The sequence below is a fragment of the Oncorhynchus mykiss genome, chromosome 15, assembly GCF_057628025.1.
Source record: "Oncorhynchus mykiss isolate SJ-2025 chromosome 15, ASM5762802v1, whole genome shotgun sequence".
NCBI classification, from domain to species: Eukaryota; Metazoa; Chordata; class Actinopteri; order Salmoniformes; family Salmonidae; genus Oncorhynchus; species Oncorhynchus mykiss.
Genome location: NC_143036.1, coordinates 36,368,041 through 36,381,530, shown reverse-complemented (window position 1 = coordinate 36,381,530; position 13,490 = coordinate 36,368,041). Strand labels below are relative to the sequence as shown.

General features: G+C 43.6%; 1 protein-coding gene across 3 annotated transcripts in view; it reads right to left on the bottom strand.

Annotated features, from left to right (window-relative positions):
• The window catches only part of LOC110490019 (enhancer of polycomb homolog 1), a 78,261-nt gene extending 66,541 nt beyond the window's left edge, over positions 1-11,720 (bottom strand). For 2 of the 3 annotated variants that reach the window (XR_016486656.1, XM_021563098.3), the window contains exon 1: positions 11,402-11,720. The gene's annotated coding sequence lies outside the window, so the exon portion shown is untranslated. The remainder of the gene's footprint in view (positions 1-11,401) is intronic. The other variant, XM_090199934.1, reaches the window with a different exon arrangement.
• Between the last annotated feature and the right edge of the window lie 1,770 nt (positions 11,721-13,490).

Below are 13,490 nucleotides of genomic sequence, written 5' to 3'. Positions count from 1 at the left end.
TTGGCTCTGACCTAACAATCGTTTGGTTTGCTTTCTCTGTAAAGCCCTTTTGAAATCGGACACTGTGGCTGGATTAACGAGAAGTCTATCATTAAAATGGTGTAAAATACTTGTATGCTTGAGGAATTTTAATTATGAGATTTGTTGTTTTGAATTTGGCGCCCTGCACTTTCCCTGGCTGTTGTTGGGATGGGACGCTACCGTCCCGAATATCCCAGAGAGGTTAACAGTCTGATGGCCTTGAAATAGAAGCTGTTTTTCAGTCTCTCGGTCCCAGCTTTGATGCACCTGTACTGACCTTGTCTTGCCTTCAGGATGATAGTGGGGTGAACGGGCAGTGGCTCGCGTGGTTGTTGTCCTTGATTATTTTTTTTTTGGCCTTCCTGTGACATCGGGTGGCGTCGGTGTCCTGGAGGGCAGGTAGTTTGCCCCCGGTGATACGTTGCGCAGACCTCACTACCCTCTGGAGAGCCTTGGGGTAGTGGGCGACAGGATGCTCTCGATTGTGCATCTGTAAAATTTTGTGAGTGTTATTGGTGACAAGCCAAATTTCTTCAGCCCCCTTAAGTTGAGGAGGCGCTGTTGCGCCTTCTTCACCACCCTGTCTGTGTGGGTGGACCATTTCAGTTTGTCCATGATGTGTACGCAGAGGAACTTAAAACCGAAGCTGTTTCCTGAAGTCCACGATCATCCCCTTTGTTTTGTTGACATTGAGTGTGCGGTTATTTTCCTGACACCACACTCCAAGGGCCCTCACCTCCTCTCTGTAGACAGCCTCGTCGTTGTTGGTAATCAAGCATACCACTGTAGTGTCGTCTGCAAACTTGATGATTGAGTTGGAGGTGTGCATGGCCACACAGTCATGGGTGAAGAGGGAGTACAGGAGAGGGCTAAGAATGCACACTTGTGGGGCCCCAGTGTTGAGGGTAGGAAACAACATCTCCACCCCGCTGATCCTCACCACCTGGGGGCGGCCCGTCAGAAAGTCCAGGACCCAGTTGCACAGGACAGGGTCGAGACCCAGGGTCTCAAGCTTAATGATGAGTTTGGAGGGTACTATGGTGTTAAATGCTGAGCTGTAGTCGATGAACAGCATTCTTACATAGGTATTCCTCTTGTCCAGATGGGTTAGGGCAGTGTGCAGTGTGATTGCGTCGTCTGTGGACCTATTGGTGCGGTAAGCAAATTGGAGTGGGTCTAGGGTGGAGGTGATGTGATCCTTGACTAGTCTCTCAAAGCACTTCATGATGACGGAAGTGAGTGCTACGGGGCGATAGTCATTTAGCTCATTTACCTTAGCTGTCTTGGGGACATGAACAATGGTGGCCCTCTTGAAGCATGTGGGAACAGCAGACTGGGATAGGGATTGACTGAATATGTCCCTAAACACACCAGCCAGCTGGTCTGCGCATGCTCTGAGGATGCGGCTGGGGATGTAGTCTGGGCCGGCGGCCTTGCGAGGGTTAACACGTTTAAATGTTTTACTCACGTTGGCTGCGGTGAAGGAGAGTCAGCAGGTTTTGGTAGCGGCCCGTGTCGGTGGCCCGCTTCTTTTTGTAGTCTGTGATTTGACTGTAGACCCTGCCACATACCTCTCGTGTCTGAGCCGTTGAATTGCGACTCTACTTTGTCTCTATACTGACGCTTAGCTTGTTTGATTCCCGCGGAGGGAATTGCTACACAGTTTGTATTTGGCCATGTTTCCAGTCACCTCGCCCTGATTAAAAGCAGTGGTTTGCGCTTTCAGTTTTGCACGAATGCTCCCATCAATCCACGGTTTCTGGTTGGGGAAGGTTTTAATTGTCGCCGTGGGTACATCACCACCAATGCACTTGCTAATAAACTCGCTCACCAAATCAGCTTATACTTCCGATTAATCGGAATGGCCGATTTAATTAGGGCCAATTTCAAGTTTTCATAACAAATCAGATTTTTTTTACACCTTTATTTAACTAGGCAAGTCAATTAAGAACACATCCTTATTTTAAATGAAGGCTAGGAACGGTGGGTTAACTGCCTTGTTCAGAGGCTGAACGACAGATTTTTACCTTGTCAGTTCGGATTCAATCTTGTAGTTAACTAGTCCAACGCCCTAACCACCTGCCTCCCATTGCACTCCACGAGGAGCCTGTCTGTTATGCGAATGCAGTAAGAAGCCATGGTAAGTTGCTAGCTAGCATTAAACTTATCTTATAAAATCTATCAATCAATCATAATCACAAGTTAACTACACATGGTTGATGATATTACTAGTTTATCTAGCGTGTCCTGCGCTGCATATAATAGATGAGGTGCACATTTGCGAAAAAGGACTGTTGCTAAAACGTGTACCTTACAATAAACACCAATGCCGTTCTTAAAATCAATGCACAATACTATATTTTTAAACCTGCATATTTAGTTAATATTGTCCGCTAACATGAATTTATTTTAACTAGGGAAATTGCGTTGGTGGATGGAGCGAGACATGGTGTCCCAGATGTGCTCAATTGGATTCAGGTCTGGGGAACGGGCGGGCCAGTCCATAGCATCAATGCCTTCCTCTTGCAGGAACTGCTGACACACTCCAGCCACATGAGGTCTAGCATTGTCTTGCATTAGGAGGAACCCAGGGCCAACCGCACCAGCATATGGTCTCACAAGGGGTCTGAGGAACTCATCTCGGTACCTAATGGCAGTCAGGCTACCTCTGGCGAGGACATGGAGGGCTGTGCGGCCCCCCAAAGAAATACCACCCCACACCATGACTAACCCACCACCAAACCGGTCATGCTGGAGGATGTTGCAGGCAGCAGAACATTCTCCACGGCGTCTCCAGACTCTGTCATGTCTGTCACATGTGCTCAGTGTGAACCTGCTTTCATCTGTGAAGAGCACAGGGCGCCAGTGGCAAATTTGCCAATCATGGTGTTCTCTGGCAAATGCCAAACGTCCTGCACGGTTTTGGGCTGTAAGCACAACCCCCACCTGTGGACGTCGGGCCCTCATACCACCCTCATGGAGTCTGTTTCTGACCGTTTGAGCAGACACATGCACATTTGTGGCCTGCTGGAGGTCATTTTGCAGGGCAGTGCTCCTCCTGCTCCTCCTTGCACAAAGGCGGAGGTAGCGGTCCTGCTGCTGGGTTGTTGCCCTCCTACGGCCTCCTCCACGTCTCCTGATGTACTGGCCTGTCTCCTGGTAGCGCCTCCATGCTCTGGATACTACGCTGACAGACACAGCAAACCTTCTTGCCACAGCATGCATCCTGGATGAGCTGCACTACCTGAGCCACTTGTGTGGGTTGTAGACTCTCATGCTACCACTAGAGTGAAAGCACCACCAGCATTCAAAAGTGACCAAAACATCAGCCAGGAAGCATAGGACCTGAGAAGTGGTCTGTGGTCACCACCTGCAGAACCACTCCTTTATTGGGGGTGTCTTGCTAATTGCCTATAATTGCCACCTGTTGTCTAATCCATTTGCACAACAGCATGTGCAATTTATTGTCAATCAGTGTTGCTTCCTAAGTGGACAGTTTGATTTCACATTAGTGTGATTGACTTGGGAGTTACATTGTGTTGTTTAAGTGTTCCCTTTATTTTTTTGAGCAGTGTATATATTTTTAAACTGCATATTTATCTAAAAGAAATCCAGGTTAACAGGCAATATTAACCAGGTGAAATGGTGTCACTTCTCTTGCGTTCATGGCACGCAGAGTCAGGGTATATGCAACAGTTTGGGCCGCCTGGCTCGTTGCAAACTAATTTGTACAGTGTAACAGCAATATTTAGACTTATGGATGCCACCCGTTAGATAAAATACAAAACGGTTCCGTATTTCACTGAAAGAATAAACATTTTGTTTTAGAAATGATAGTTTCCGGATTCGGCCATATTAATGACCAAAGGCTCGTATTTCTGTGTGTTATGTTATAATTAAGTCTATGATTTGATATTTGATAGAGCAATCTGACTGAGCGATGGTAGGCAGCAGCAGGCTCGTAAGCATTCATTCAAATAGCACTTTTGTGCGTTTTGCCAGCAGCTCTTCGCTGTGCTTCAAGCATTGCGCTGTTTATGACTTCAAGCCTATCAACTCCCGAGATTAGGCTGGTGTAACCGATGTGAAATGGCTAGCTAGTTAGCGGGGTGCGCGCTAATAGCATTTCAGACATCACTCGCTCTGAGACTTGGAGTGGTTGTTCTGCAAGGGCCGTGATTTTGTGGAGCGATGGGTAACGATGCTTCGAGGGTGGATGTTGTCCATGTGTTCCTGCTTCAAGTCCAGGTAGAGGCGAGAGGGACGGAAGCTATACTGTTACACTGGTAATACTAAAGTGCCTATAAGAACATCCAATAGTCAAAAAATATATGAAATACAAATGGTATAGAGAGAAATAGTCCTATAAATACTATAATAACTACAACCTAAAACTTCTTACCTGGGAATATTGAAGTCTCATGTTAAAAGGAACCACCAGCTTTCATATGTTCTCATGTTCTGAGCAAGGAACTTAAACGTTAGCTTTCTTACATGACACATATTGCACTTTTACATTCATCTCCAACACTTTGTTTTTGCATTATTTAAATCAAATTGAACAGGTTTCATTATTTATTTGAGGCTAAATGGATTTTTATTGATGTATTATATTAACTTAAAATAAGTGTTCATTCAGTATTGTTGTAATTGTCATTATTACAAATAAATATATATATATTTTAATGGCCAATTAATTGGTATAGGCTTTTTTGGTCCTCCAATAATCGGTATCGGCGTTGAAAAATTATAAAATCGGTCGACCTCTAGCTTATACAGTGGGGAGAACAAGTATTTGATACACTGTCGATTTTGCAGGTTTTCCTACTTACAAAGCATGTAGAGGTCTGTAATTTTTATCATAGGTACACTTCAACTGTGAGAGACGGAATCTAAAACAAAAATCCAGAAAATCACATTGTATGATTTTTAAGTAATTAATTAGCATTTTATTGCATGACATTAGTATTTGATCACCTACCAACCAGTACGAATTCCAGCTCTCACAGATCTGTTAGTTTTTCTTTAAGAGTCTTTAAGAACCCCTCTTGTTCTCCACTCATTACCTGTATAAAAGACACCTGTCCACACACTCAATCAAACAGACGCCAACCTCTCCACAATGGCCAAGACCAGAGAGCTGTGTAAGGACATCAGGGATAAACTTGTAGACCTGCGAAAGGCTGGGATGGGCTACAGGACAATAGGCAAGTAGCTTGGTGAGAAGGCAACAACTGTTGGCGCAATTCTTTTAAAAAAATGGAAGAAGTTCAAGATGACGGTCAATCACCCTCGGTCTGGGGCTCCATGCAAGATCTCACCTTGTGGGGCATCAATGATCATGAGGAAGGTGAGGGATCAGCCCAGAACTACACGGCATAACCTGGTCAATGACCTGAAGAGAGCTGGGACCACAGTCTCAAAGAACCATTAGTAACACACTACGCCACCATGGATTAAAATCCTGCAGTGCACGCAAGGTCCCCCTGCTCAAACCAGCACATGTCCAGGCCCGTCTGAAGTCTGCCAATGACCATCTGGATGATCCAGAGGAGGAATGGGAGAAGGTCATGTGGTCTGATGAGACAAAAATAGAGCTTTTTGGTCTAAACTCCACTCGCCGTGTTTGGAGGAAGAAGAAGGATGAGTACAACCCCAAGAACACCATCCCAACCGTGAAGCATGGAAGTGGAAACATCATTCTTTGGGGAAGCTTTTCTGCAAAAGGGACAGGATGACTGCACTGTATTGAGGGAAGGATGGATGGGGCCATGTATCACGAGATCTTGGCCAACAACCTCCTTCCCTCAGTAAGAGCATTGAAGATGGGTCGTGGCTGTGTCTTCCAGCATGACAACGACCCGAAACACACAGCCAGGGCAACTAAGGAGTGGCTCCGCAAGAAGCATCTCAAGGTCCTGGAGTGGCCTAGCCAGTCTCCAGACCTGAACCCAATAGAAAATCTTTGGAGGGAGCTGAAAGTCCACATTGCCCAGCGACAGCCTCAAAACCTGAAGGATCTGGAGAAGGTCTGTATGGAGGAGTGGGCCAAAATCCCTGCTGCAGTGTGTGCAATAACGACAGGAAACGTATGATCTCTGTAATTGCAAACAAAGCTTTCTGTACCAAAATATTAAGTTCTGCTTTTCTGATGTATCAAATACTTATGTCATGCAATAAAATGCAAATTGATTACTTAAAAATCATACAAATATGATTTTCTGGAGTTTTGTTTTAGATTCCGTCTCTCACAGTTGAAGTGTTCCTATGATAAAAATTACAGACCTCTACATGCTTTGTAAGTAGGAAAACCTGCAAAATCGGCAGTGTATCAAATACTTGTTCTCCCCACTGTACATCAATGTTGTTGTTCGATGCTATCCGGAACATATCCCAGTCCACGTGATTGAAGCAATCTTGAAGCGTGGAATCAGATTATTCAACGCTGGTCCGACCAGACCTGAGTATGGGCGTTTCTGTCAATAGGCTGGGAGCAACAAAATGGAGTCGTGGTCAGATTTGCTGAAAGAAGGGCGAGGGAGGGCTTAGCAAGCGCTGCGGAAGTTATAGTAACAATGATCCAGAATTTTTCCAGCCCGGGTCGCACATTTGAAATGGTGATAAAAATTTAGGGAGCCTTGTTTTCAGATTAGCCTTGTTAAAATCCCCAGCCTCGGGATGTTGTTTCCAGTTTACATAGAGCCCAATGAAGTTCTTTCAGGGTCGTTGAGGTGGCTGCTGGGGTGTACACGACTGATTATAAATCGAAGAGAATTCTCTTGGTCGATAATGCGGTCGGCATTTGATTGTAAGAAATTCTAGGTCAGGTGAACAAAAGGACTTGAGTTCCTGTATGTTGTTATGATCACACCACACTCGTTAATCATAAGGCATATACCCGCCCTTCTTCTTACCAGAGAGATGTTTGTTTCTGGCTGCGCAGTGCGTGAAGAAACCAGGTGGCTGTACCGACTGATAACGTATCCCGAGTAAGCCATGTTTCCGTGAAAGAGAGAATGTTACAATCTCTGAAGTCTCTCTGGAAGGCAACCCTTGCTTGGATTTTGTCTACCTTGTTGTCAAGAGACTGGACATTGGCTAGTAGTATACTCAGGAGCGGTGGGCGATGTGCCCGTCTACGGAGCCTGACCAGAAGACCGCTCCGTCTACCCCTTCTGCGGCGCCGTTGTTTTGGGACGCCTGCTGGGATCCGATCCATTGTCCTGGGTGGTGGACCAAACAGAGGATCCGCTTTGGGAAAGTCGTATTCCTGGTCGTAATGTTGGTAAGTTGACGTTGCTCTTATAGTTCCTCCCGGCTGTATGTAATAAGACTTAAGATTTCCTGGGGTAACAGTGTAAGAAATAATACATTAAAAAAATAAGAGCGCGTAGCGAGGCGGCCATCTCTGTCGGCGCCGGCGTGTGTTTGTTTGTTTTGGGAGACAGAGTGTGTGATTTAGGGAGTGTGTTAACTTTAGAGTAAGTTTCATGCAGTGTTTCCCCCCTACTGCCACAGTGACATGCAGATCATCATATATATTCCTTCCTCCAACCAAATCACAGGTAGGCCTCAGCAAATATTAGCAAAGTAGCCATTCTATGTAGTATTCCATACTGAACAAAAATAAAACTCAACAATTTCAGTTCACATAAGGATTTTAGTCAATTGAAATAAATTAGGCACTAACCTATGGATTTCACATAACTGGGCACTGGGGAGACAGGCCCAGCCATTCACAATTAGTTTCCCCCACAAAAAGGCTTTATTGCAGACAGAAATACTCCTGTTCCATCAGCTGTCCAGATGACTGGTCTCAGACGATCCCGCAGGTGAAGAAGCCAGATGTGGAGGTCCTGAGCTTGCGTGGTTACACGTGGTCTGCAGATGTGAGACCGGTTGAACATACTGCCAAATTCTCTCAAATGACATTGGAGGCAGCTTATGGTAGAGAAATTAACAATAAATTCTCTGGCAACAGCTCTGGTGGACATGCCTGCAGTCAGCACATCAATAGCACACTCCCTCAAAACATCTGTGGCAGTGTGTTGTGTGACAAAACTGCACATTTTAGAGTGGCCTTGTATTGTCCCCAACACAGGGTGCACCTGCGTAACGATCATGCTGTTTAATCAGCGTATTTATATGCAACACCTTTCAGGTGGATGGATTATCTTGGCAAAGTAGAAATGCTCACTAACAGGGATATAAACTAATTTCTGTACAAAATTTGAGAGAAATAAGCTTTTTGTGCATATGGAAAATTTCTGGGATATTTTATTTCAGTTCATAAAACATGGGACTAACATGTTACATGTTGCGTTTATATTTTTGTTCAATATATTACACAGTTAACAGTATGAAGTTAATGTGTTGTATTGAGTAGAAGTATGAATATCAGTGCCAGATGTGTAGCACATGAGCATTACGTTTAGAAAACAGGACACGAGACCACTGAATTTCCCCCCGTGGTATTGCGATACTTCACTTGGTATCGTAAGTAAAATGTTGGCATCGTGACAACACTAGTCTCTACTCAACAAATATTGTTTGTTTTTGAAGGGTACTGTTGCACAGCCTGCTGCTGGCTTTTCACTCCACCCCCATAGCCCCCAATGCATTACACTATAGACTGTACATAGAATACATATTGGCTTGTAGCTAAAATTGGGTGGGAAATACTCAGTGGGGTCTCTACCAACCAAATATGGGTAGTTTGAAGGGGACTGTGTCATACATATCCCTATCTCCAACCCCTCCATAGCCCCCAATGCAATACATTGTAATAGATTTATACATATTGGCATGTAGAGAGAGAACTTTTCTACCCATCTCAGCTAAAGTGGGGTGGGAAATAATCAGTCCCCCTGAAAAACGAACCATATGTGGTTATTTTTTGTCGTTATTCACTGTCACTATTAAAACATTTCTTATCTGTAACTTTTTTTTGTCATTTAGCAGATGCGCTTATTCAGAGCGACTTACAGTAGTGAGTGTATATATTTCTGCATTGTACAACTCTGCATTGTTGGAAAAGAACCAGTAAGTAAGCATTTCGCTGTTAGTCTACACCTTTTGTTTACAAAGTACAATTTTATTTTGATAGATAAGTAGAATCAGAAGTATTAAACGTTTCAGCTAGTAGCTAGCTAGTTATTTTTGATTTACAATAAAGGTTCAGGGAGTCATACTGATACCAAGGTCTCTTACAGATGGGCCCTGAATTACATCAATTACAAAAGATACACACAAAATATAAAATGCATGCAGAAAGACAAACACTGTCATAAAATACAAACACATTCATCAGTAATAAGATCCTCTATTAGCTTTCTGAATTGTCCTTAAGGTACTAAAACATCAAATGTAAGAACATTTAAGATGGTTTTTTTGGACCTTAGTTGTGGAACAAAAAGCTGATTTACTTAACTCAGTAGAGACAACTGGAATATCAAGATTTCGATAGATACCCGAGACCACGTGTGTTACTCGTATGTCCAAATGTTTAGTAAAGATGTTAGGTAAAGTGGGACTTTTTTGTAAAAGGGCTTTATAAATGAAAACACACTAAATGACCAAAAGTATGTTGAAACATGCTTGTCAAAACTCTCATTCAAAAATCATGGGCCTTAATATAGAGTCCCCCTTTGCTGCTATAACAACCCCCCCACACTCGATGTTGGAACATTACTGCGGGAACTTGCTTCCATTCAGCCACAAGAGCATTACTGAAGTCGGGCACGGGTGTCGGCGATTAGGCCTGACTCAAAGTAGGCATTCCAATTCATCCCAAAGGTGTTCGATGGGGTCGAGGATCTGTGCAGGCCAGTCAAGTTCTTCCACACCGATCTCGACAAACCATTTCTGTATGGACCACACTTTGTGCACGGGGGGCATTGTCATGCTGAAACAGAAAAGGGTCTTCCCCAAACTGTTGCCACAAGGCTGGAAGCACAGAATCCTCTAGAACGTCATTGTACACTGTAAAGTTAAGAATTCCCTTCACTGGAACTAAGGGGCCAAGTCCGAACCATGAAAAAAATCCCCCAAACTTTACAGCTGGCACTATGCATGCATTGGGGAATGTAGAGTTCTCCTGGCATCCACCAAACCCAGATTACTCTGTCGGACTGCCAGATGGTGAAGCGTGATTCATCACTCCAGAGAACGTGTTGATCTTAGGCTTGTGCGCGGTTGCTCGGATATGGAAACCAATTTCATGATGCTCCCAACGAACAGTTCTTGTTCTGACGTTGCATCCAGAGACAGCTTGGTACTCGGAAGCGAGTGTTGCAACCGAGGACAGACTACTTTTACGCGCTACAGCACTCGGCAGTCCTGTTCTGTGAGCTTGTGTGGTATACCACTTTGTGGCTGAGCCATTGTTGCTCCTAGACGTTTCTACTTCACAATAACAGCACTTACAGTCAACGGGGGCAGCTCTAGTAGGGCAGAATTTTTTAGGAACTGACTTGTTGGAAAGAAGAAATCCTATGACGGTGCCACGTTGGAAGTCACTGAGCTCTTCAGTAAGGCCATTCTACTGCCAATGTTTGTCTATGGAGAATTCATGGCGGTGTGCACAATTCTATACACCTGTCAGCAACCGGTGTGGCTGAAATATCCGAATGTACTAATTTGAAGGCGTGTCCACATATATTACTAAACTATATATACACAGAAGTATCCATCAAACTACGTGACATCAAAGAGGGCCAACCAACTTTCTGGTAGAGAATGCAGTGTTCAGAGACACAAAATGGTACAAAAATATCGTACGTTAGCGAGATTTGCTTGGTGGTCACTTGACTTGGTTAAGAATGTCGAATAATTTGCAGTTATAAAAAAAGTACGTAACTAGCGCCGTTAGCTAGTTGACTGGCTAGGTAAGTTAGCTAACCAACTTGTCGAGTTAACGTTACGCCCACGATACATTTTTTTTTTAAATCTACATTTAATAACAGCTTTTCAATTCTTGACCTTAGCGAATGTTTGGTCACACAGTCCAGGCAGATGTTGCGGAGCTAACTTAGTTAGCTAACGTTCGTTTTTTTCCAAGAACGAGGACAGTTAATGTTAACAGCTAAGTTAAATAACTTTACAAATGTATAGATGAATAAGAAATGTGCGTATCTAGCAGCCTAGCTTGTGGGGAAGGGCATTTTATATCCAAGTTACTTTTACACCAGCGTTTTTAAAAACGAGAGTTGTGAATTAAGACATGGGCGTCGATAGCCAACGTCGTTAGCTTGCTAACATTAGCCAATGTCTTCCTTTTCTTTGGCTAGTTACATTCAAAAACTTGTCAAATGTACATTACAATATTTATTCTAGTATATAGTCTAAGAGAGACAAACCCCACACTAGAAAATGAACTTACCAGAGAAACCACCAGGGAGGACGATGAGTCGAATATCCCAGCTAACGTTAGCCATAGGAAACCGTCCGCATTATTAGTTGCTAGCTTTAGCTCAGCAATCCACAAACACTATGCAGTATTTAGGACATTTCTATCGGTTGTCATTGTAAATTGTGTGTTGGATCAATATTTTGCTGTCCAACATCAGAACTTGAAGGGATATCATAGCTGTTGCGAAAAATATGTCCAAAAAGATTACAGCTCAGCTGACCAAGCCAAAATTTGCATTGTCAAACAGACGGTTTGTGATTGGACAGTTTGAGTGGCACCAATCACCTGTGGCGACGATGAGCTCACTGTTGGTTTACTCCAGTGGACCTAGTAAAAACATCACTGAACTAGATTAATATTATATTATACTTCATTAATTATTGATGAAGGCCAATAGTAAGACTGTGAAATGTGTGCATGTATTGTACTAAAATTGAATTGTGTACACGTATGGCTCATTTGATGTAAATTCCCTGCAGCCAGACAATATACATGGAACATTTAATCTGACCTGATAATATGAATTTAGTGTGGAAATGTATTGCTGGAGCAGTAGTGTAGACACATTCATTTACCACGCAGACAGACACAGTGACAATATTCCATATGAAATACATTGTTGCAATGAGATGCAACATTTTCCTTCCCCACTCAAGGTAAAGGAGTGTTTTGCAAATTCCTACCCCACCCCCATCCCCTCTCTCCCTTTCCCTTCACAGCTTTTTTTGTGCAAAGATCTGTCCTGCTTTCAGCTGCTTCTGGGATGGGCTAATGCTGCAGCCCATATTGCCCATCAGACACAGATGAGAGAGAGAGAGTCAGAGGAAGCCTATGGAATTATCTAGAAATAAACCTCCTCTTGACTGTAAAAAACTTTGCATGTTACAGAGTTCTGTGTTTGCACCGTGTCACAGAGGGAGGGTAGAACATAGTGATTAATATCACATTCTCAGCAATGTCTTCAGCAGCCATCTGGGTTTATACAAATGTTTATGAGAAATTTACTGTAACAATTCTGTGTCATGTGATCACAAAGAGATCCCTCTTTAGCACTGCCCTGTGGTTTACAGTGAGACAGTCTAGGAGAGATGATTGTGGCTGAGACAGGTCAATGGGTTTGTAAAGGAGACACTAAACTATGTCCCAAATGGCACCCTATTTCTATTTCTTACATACCATTTGGGACACAGATTTAGTCTCTCCTTTACAAACCCATTGACCTGTCTCAGCCACAATCATCTCTCCTAGACTGTTCTCAAATATAATTATTTCAAGATTGCTCTGGTGTACTTTTATAAAGAATATCTTCAGTGTGGTAATTGTTATTACCGAGAATGAATATAAAAACTTTGGGAGCCAAGCTATTCTGAAGAGGTTTATTTTACCTGTAATATTTATGGGAAGATTGTTCCATTTAATTAGATCTGCTTTCATATTGTTGAGTAAACTTATCTTTACATATTTGTTGTTGGTTGTCACTTATTAAGCATCCTAAGTACTTTATATTTTTTGTCGTCCACTGTAGATCATGAGTTATTACTTTTCTTTTTCCTGTTGCCCAATATTTATTTTTTTCCAGTACATTTTTCTCCTCAATTGGTAGTTACAGTCTTCTCTCATTGCTGCAACTCCAGTACGGACTAGGGAGAGGCGAAGGTCAAGAGCCGTGCGTCCTCTGTAACACAACCCAGCCAAGTCGCACTGCTTCTTGACACAATGCCCACTTAACCCGGAAGACAGCCGCACCAATGTGTTGGAGGAAACACCATACACCTGGCTACCGTGTCAGCATGCAATGCACCCGGCCCACCACTGGAGTCACTAGTGTGCGATGGGACAATGTCGGTCAAACCCTCCCCTAACCCAGATGACACTAGGCCAATTGTGCACCTCCCCGGTCTCCCGGTCGCGGACGGCTGCGACAGAGCCTGGACTCAAACCCAGAGTCCATAGTGGCACAGCTAGCACTGCGATGCAGTGCCTTAGACCACTGCGCCACTCGGGAGGCCCTTATATCCTGAGACTTTACAGTATTCTGAAAATATTTTTAGCAAGAGGG